Here is a 7,706-nt window from a genome sequence, read left to right as displayed (position 1 = left end):
TCAGCTTTGTGTTTCGGCGTGACGGCCCCACGGTCAGCCGTCCGGGAGCGGCCAGGGGTCAGGCGGGGTGGCTCGGCCCCCTCACAGCCGGTGCCCACCTGGCGGACCCACAGCCCGGCTTCCATGCCCAGTGCTCGTGCTCACACTAGGGTTTGTGGGGGGCCAGGGGTCCCCCATGTGTTACCCTTCTGTGAGCTGGACTTTGGTTCTCTCATAAAACACCCCCAAGTTCTAGGTCAGTGAGACCCCAGGGATGGGGCTGAAGCGGGCAGAGTTTTCTGGACGTTTCTCTTTTGTCTGGGGTCAGACGGCGGTGGGTGTGGGAGGGGACACTAGAGATTCCGCATAAATTGGGTGACAGGGCCCTGCTGGCTCCTGTCTCGCTGTCCCAGGTGGCAGCTGGGAGACCGGGAGGCCCAGGGCCCTGCTGGTGGCCGCAGCACCAGATCCAGTCTTGGGCCCTTTCACCCCCGGCTGAGTACAAGTGAGGGCTCCAGGGTCACACACACCAGCTCCCCCCTGCTCGTGGGGTAACCCTGACTTCTGCACCTGGGAAGTGGGGTAACCCTGGCTCCTACCTCGAGGTGCTGAGCTGAGTTTACTGCTCGCAAGGCATCGGCCCTGCCCTGGCATCAAGGAGCACTCGGTGAGCACCAGCTCTGCGTGACTGAGGACAGAGAACTCCCCAGGGCCTGGCCCTGCAGCCGCGTGGCCCTTTCCACGAAGGTCCTGGGTGCCTGGGGAGGAGCAAGGTCTAGCTGGGGACGATGACACGATATGATGACGTGGTATGTGTGGAATCCGATGGGAGTGTGAATCCAGCCGAGCCCATCTGCGGGGACGGGGACCCCTAGTGCCAGTGGGGTCTGTGCCAGTTGTGGAGCGGGCTGTCCCAGGGCCAGAGGCAGGAGTGGAAGGCGGGCTCGCCTGGGTGACAGGACAGAGTCTGGGGACTTGTCAGCGCAGATGCGGTGACCTTTGGGTGCCACGACTGAGTGACCCTGTAATTAGAGCAGTTTACAGAACAGTTCCGAGCGAGTGAGCAGCAGATGGAATGTGACCGAGAGGCTGTTCCGAGCGGTGCATCGCGAGTGCCGGCTACTGGCCGTCTCGGGGGTGGCGGGTGGCCCAGAGTGCCGTGTGAGGGACTCTGAAGCCTTGTTTGGACACGGTGCACAGTGCGCCCCCTACTCGGCTCTGCCGCAGCCGAGGGAGGGCAGGGCGTCACCAGGTGCCTCCACCCGGCTCTGGACAGAAATTACAGGCGTGAGAGCAGGCGGGGCCAGGCTGTCAGCACCCCGTTTGGCCACCAGAGGGCAGCATTGCCTCACTGAGCGCATTCTGTCGCGTGCCTGGTGACCCCTGGTGATTGGCTAAGCCCTGCCATCTCCCTGGCAACCGCCTCCTGCCCTCCCTTTCCCCATGGCCAGCCGCTAGGGTGATGGGCAGATGTCCTGTGCTCTAGTCTGTCCCCGTGTCTGGCTGAGGGGCTGCTTGCATGGACTGTGCGGGCCAGTGGGAGCCACTGGGGGCCATTCCAGTGTCTCCAACCTCCCCTCGGCCGAGGGGGTCCCTGCCCTTTTCCTCCCCCCTGTCCCCGGTCCTGTCCTGGAAACACAGAGCTGATGGAGAGGGAGCTCTCAGAGCCAGGGGTGAGGGCAGAAGCCTGAGATCCTCGCCGCTGATCATCTCACCCCTGTTGGGCGTGTGGGCCTCAAGGGCACCCCTGCGGCTTTGAACACCAGGGACCAGGGGCGGGGAAGGGGACATCTGCACCAGCTGGTCTCGGAGGAGTTCTGGTGGGAGCCCCTTTCCGCGGCCGGGCCTCGTCCGCTGTGGAGAGATTATGAATTTTGAATACTTTGGATCCTGGTGTGACACCCCCAGCCTGGCCCCAGGTTCCTGCAGAAAGCCTTGCGGGGCACCATCTCGTTCAGAGAGAGACAGGAAAAGGGCATGAGGGAGGTCCAGCCCGCGTCTGGGGGCCGGGCCCGGTGTGGCTGGCGGGGTGTGTGAGGGGCGTGGGGTGGCATCGGTGAGGACTAGGGGAGGACGTCCCCGCCGGAACCGTGGTGGGAGGCTCCGAGGTGGGAGGAGGTGATGGGGCGGGGCCCACAGGGCAGGCTGGGTCCAGGTGGGCAGGGTCCACACCTCTGGCACGTCCAGACACCTGTCGGTTCCGGCCGCCTCCTCTCAAGCCCCCTTCAACGACTCTGCCTCTCACCGACATTTCATGAACATTTCCTCCTGCTCGGCGGTCAGCCCTCTCTGTCCCCATGCTACTGCCTCCTCCCCCCACCGCAGCCTGCAGACCTCGCCCCACGAAGGCCAAGCCCCCCGGCTTCCCCCCGCCCGCCAGCTCCGGCCGTGCCCAAGCGTACGCCTGCTTGGTCAAGAGTGTGCGCGTGAACCTGCTGGCCGGAGCTCCCCGTCTTCTCCTTGGGGTTCCCGAGACCCCAGCTCAGGGTCAGGCGCCCAGTGTGGCTGATCACAGGACTCAGTGCAGACCCCGGAGGAGGGAGCTGTCGTTCAGTAAATGTCCCACGCCATCCGTGTTTCGACAGAACAGTCAGGCTAGAGCAAGTTGGAGCTCTGGGGCAAAGGTGATGGCGCTGGGCCCTGAGCAGCCACCCACCCATTCATTCATTCATTCATTCATTCAGCAAACACTGCCTGGAAATCCGTGTGGGCCAGGCCCCGTGCTGGCCCTGGAGAGAGCAGAGTTAGCAAAGAGCCTGTCCCAGAGACATGCGACATGGGCCACACATGTAATTAAAAATTTCCTGGCAGCTACATTAGGGACCACGTGAATTTTATACCGTATTTAACCCAATGTATCAAACTATTATTATTTCAACAGGCAAGCAACAATGTGTCAAGTACATTCGTGTTTGGCACCAAGCCTCTGAGACTGGGTATGCGTTTCACACTTAGACGGCTTCTCCATTTGCACGAGCCGTGTTCAGGGTCTCCAAGGCCACAGGTGGCTAGTAGCTGGTGTATTGGACGTGAAAGTCTAGAACATTCTCATGGGGCTGCGGGCAGGCTGCTCTGTGCCAGGAGTTCACGTTCAGGGGGACGTGGGAGCCAGAGGAGGGGGCAGTCGATGGGAGAGGGGCAGGAGGGCTTCCCAGAGGAAGTGGCATTTGAACTGGGCACGGAAGGATGAATAGGAGTTCTTCGGGTACAAAACAGGGAAAAGAAAATCTTCTCATTTTATTCCTGGTACCCGGTTAGGGGTCACGAAGGTCAAGGACTGTCTGAAGAAGTTAAGGCCCTTCAGTGACGCCCCCCCGGTGTTCCTGAGGAGCTGCTGGTTTAAGTCCTCTCGTCCCTGGCCCTGGGCCAGCCGGCGCCATTTCTCATCTCCTAGGCATAGGCGCCGAGGTCTCGGGATCCAGCTGCTAGCCGGCGGGCCATAAATCTGAGGCGAGCCGACCAGGCCGTTTCACGAGGCCATCGCACACACCTGGGAACCTTCCAGAGCCTTGCGTATGTGTGAGCAGGGAGAAGGTGCAGGTGGGGAGGCCCGAAATGTGTCTGTCCCTGGCGCAGTTGCCCGGTCCCCCCCGTGTGGGCTCCCTGGGGTCTAACTGCAGTCCCTCCAGGCAAGGTGGCTTCGCAGGGCTGCTAGATGCTGCCCGCACCGTGGCCAGCCCCAAGGCCCAGCCTGGGAGGCCGCCGTGTTCCTAAAAGCCTTTACGCAGGAATCTTCTAGACCGTTTCTACAAAGAATCAAAAGGTGAGCCCACATCAGTGAGGGGTGGCCGAGGGCTGTGCCTGCACCCTGCTGCGCCCTGGGGTGCCAGCTCTCCCTTCTGTGCAAAGAGGGTTTTTCCCTGTGGTTCTGGGTGGTAGGGGTGGGCAGCAAGGCCTCCCCACCAACCCCTGCCTCCTGTTGCTGGGACCCCGAGCACGGGCCTCCGTCCATGGGGCTAAGCCCCGCCCTCCCGCCCCCAGACCTTGCTGCGGCCTCGTCGCTGAGCAGCTGTCTTGTTCTCCTCGGGGGTCCCGGGAGGTGTGGCACAGGGCCCAGCAGTGTGGCCGCCAGGAAGGCCACTCACGCCAAAGCCCAGAGACCCCCTGACGCTGGGGGCGGGGGGAGGGAGCTGCACCATAGCCCCTCCCGCCCAAAGGCCCTGACGTCCGGGTCCCCAGGCCTCTGCTGCAGCCGTAAGACGAGAAGTGGCACCGTCACCCTCGCCCGACACGTTTCTTCTCCTCCCTTCCCCACCCGGGCTCGCCCGGGCCGACTGTCCCCCAGCTCGGTGCCCGGGGGGAGTAAAGGGTTAACTCAGCGGACCTGGGGTGTCCACGCCCATGCTGTCCAAGAGGGGTCAGGCCCTGGCCCAGCTCCTGGAGGGACCCTCTGGGCCCCGGGGACGTCCTGCCTGACGCCACACCGTACTGGCCCCGGCTCCGGAGGGGCTGGAGACCGGGTCGGCCGGGAGGGTGGTCAGCCGTGCCTGTGTGGCCCACGCCCAGGGAGAACCTGGGCACCAAAGCTCGCTGGGCTTCCCTGGCTGGCGGCACCCACGCGTGCTGTCGCCCGTCGTGCTGGAGGACTACGTGCCACCCCGCTGGGCTTCCCTGGCTGGCGGCACCCACGCGTGCTGTCGCCCGTCGTGCTGGAGGACTACGTGCCACCCCACGGCTCCCCCGGGAGGGAGGACCGGAAGCCCCAGCCCGGTCTGTCCGGGAGCCGGGCCCGCGTGCCCCTCCATGTGCTGACCTGAGCCCGTGTCCTTGCACGCTGACGGATAAACCGTGACCGCACGTCTACGGCATGGCCGTGTCTACGGCACGCGCCGGACCTGAGGGTGATGTCGGGGACTCTCGAAGTGTGGTGTCTACATCTCTGCTGACTGACAGGCAAGGGGAGGTGTCAGTCCCATTTCTGGGGACAGCGTGCGGCAGGCACTCTCGTTTCCGGGAGGCCCCTGTGACGCATCTTCACACCCCTGTGACATGCGGCCCGGGCATCCCTGTGCCTTGACCTCTCTCCACCTCCCCAGACCTGTCCACCTCCCCAGACCTGCCCACCGGGCATCTGCCTGGCGGCCCAGAGTCCCCAGGGACCGCCAAACCGTTTCAGGCGGGGCACCTCTGTGGTGGGGAGGACCTGCCGGCCGAGGTGGGGACCCGGGCTAGCCCTCCGCCCCCACCCGGCCCAGTTCTGAAGCTTCGGGGCACAGGGAGGCAGGCAGGACGTGTCATGGCAGCGTGGACTGCTGGGCTGGGGGGTGGGCTTCTAAAGGCAGCATCCAGAGCCTTCTCTGGCTCAGGTGACACCTCCTCATTGCCCTCACTGAGGTTTGGTGGCGTCCGGCCCCACCTCGCGGCCCCATGAGGAGTTCTCCTGCGCCAGCCCTTACAGAGCAGCCTCGGGGCCCAGGAGTGGTCTGTCCAGCCCCCGGGTCTCTGTTCCCAGTGCCTCCCCACCTAGGACCTCATCTCTGCCTTCGCCTGGGGAAAACCTGGCCCCCTTCAAGTCTCCAATGCCCCTTCTCCCATGCGGCCTCTGGACCCCGACCCCTCTGTTCAGCGGCGCACCTGCCTCCAGGTAAGCAGGTCGGGGTGAGGCTCTCCTAAAGCCAGCGCTGCAGAGAGGCCGCTTCAGCTCAAGCCCCCGGCGCCACCTCGATCGCCGTGGAAACGGAGCCTCTGCATGGAGACGTGGCTTCTCCACGGCCATGTGTGCGAGGGCGGAGCCGGGGGTCACACCCAGGCCAGCCGAGCCCAAAGCCTGGTCCGGACGCTCGGCCTCCTTCTCTCCCGGCCACGGCCTCCCCTCCGCCAACAGCTCGGGCCGGCGGCCCGGCAGCCGGGGACAGGGGCTGCGGCCTCAGGGCCATGTCCTCCTGGTGTCCACGGCCACCGGGGGTGACAGAGCCCTTGGGTCTGGCTGGAGCTGGACGCCTCCCCCGGCCTGCAGACGTGGCCGGCCGGCCGCGGCCTGCCACGTCCCACATCCACCCCGGCGCGCAGGAAGCCGTGCGTTCCCGCGCTCGTGTCGTAAATTTTTGGAGGGTTGTTGTTGCAGGAATTGTCTGGACGTGGTCCAAAGAACATAATAAAAAGAGAGAGAGAGAGAGAGAGAGAGAGAGAGACAGACAGACACGGGAGCAGGGGAGGAGGCAGGGGCTGCGGGAGGATCAGAAACACCATCTGATTTCACTTTGCAAAGACAACTGCAATTATGCCTCTCAGGGTTTTGCAGTCACTTCGGATTCAGACCGTGCTGGGTGACGTCAGTGGGAAAATATGAAGCTCGCCGATGGGTGGTTTTGTGACACACAGAACACAAAATGGGTCCCAGGCCGCCTCCCGGCCCTCGGAGCACGAGGGCTGGCGCGTCGTGGGGTCTCTTCCAGAAGGCGGTGGGCGGAGGTGGGGAGAATTGTGTTTGCTGGGTCGTCTGGCCGCACAGAAAAGTTCGGCTTCCACCAGGCCCGCCACGAGCCCACGGCCCGCGGGCAGCAGCGGGCTCTCCTGAGACTGCTCTGTTCCCTCTCTGCGCCTTTGTCGCTGTCGGGGGCTCCCGGGCCTGGGGGGGTCCCCGGGGTCTGCCAGGGGTGTGTCCGCCCTGAGGTCTGCTTGCTTTCAGTGTGTCCCACCTATGGCTCTTGCCACAGTCTGCCCTGCAGCGTGGGGCTGGACGTGCGCTGCTCGTGGTGTCCCCAGGTCCTGGCCACCGCGGGCGTGAGGATGGCAGTCCCCCTCTGTCCCTGCTGCCCCAGGAAGGCCCTGGCCTCTGGGCTGGGAGCTGCTCGTCCTGGCATCTCCTGCCGGGGCCTCTAGCGGGTGTGTCCCTGAGCCGGAGTCCTGGAGCGTAACAGGAGCTGACACGGTGCTCGCTGCACAGAAGAGAATGTCGCTCCCCATCCCTAAGATTCTGGGGGCTCAGCCCAGGTCCGGGCCCAGGTCGCCACAGCCTTAGCTGCAGACTCGCCTCGGCCTCTCCCGAGCCTAGAGCCAGGGGCCGCCAGGGCGGGAAGGCCCTTGCCTGCCACCTGTAAAGCTGTGTGGGTCACAGCCTGCCATCGAGGACGTCACAGCCAGGGGTCTGCGCAGGTGACCTAGCCTAGTGTCATTCCATGTTTCATCTCAGAAATGTTTCCTGAAATAAAATCCAGCAGAGCGCCCTAGTGACACGGCCAGATGCGCAGGCGCCTGCCGATGGGGACTCAGATTCACGCCGCCAGTGTTTGCTGGCAGCTGACTGGCGCCTGGTCGGAAAGCAAGGCCCAGGGAGCCCACGCCTGAGCGCCCCTTCAAGGTCTCCCCAGGGCACCCCGCTGCGGGCTCCTAGGGCCCAACCAGATGCCATCCCCAGTGACCCTTCCCACCTCGCTGGTGGGAGCTGCATCTCTGAGGGTGTCACCTGTGCTGGCTGGGTCCCCAGTGCCAGGGTGCGGGGCTGGGGTCTCAGCCAAGAGTGGGCCCCCACTGTGAGTGGCCTCGCCGGGGCTGGGGGCAGAGCCTGGCTGGGCACGGAGGCTGGCTGTCTGGGAAGCAATTCGGTGGCGGCAGCAGAGGCTTGAGTCATGGGCTGGGGCCTCCTGGCCTCGGAGGGGGGGTCTGAAGACATTTTTTCCGTGGAAAGTAGCCGCTGGCTCTTGGCTTAGCAGGCAGCTCCTGTCTCCACCCCCCGCGGCGGGGCCTGGCCACAGCTGTCCCTGTCCTCCGGCTGGTCCTTGTCGCCT

Source organism: Pteropus alecto, unplaced genomic scaffold (assembly GCF_000325575.1).
Source record: "Pteropus alecto unplaced genomic scaffold, ASM32557v1 scaffold67, whole genome shotgun sequence".
NCBI lineage: Eukaryota > Metazoa > Chordata > Mammalia > Chiroptera > Pteropodidae > Pteropus > Pteropus alecto.
The sequence above is the reverse complement of the archived record's forward strand: the minus strand, read 5'-3'. Positions refer to the sequence as shown.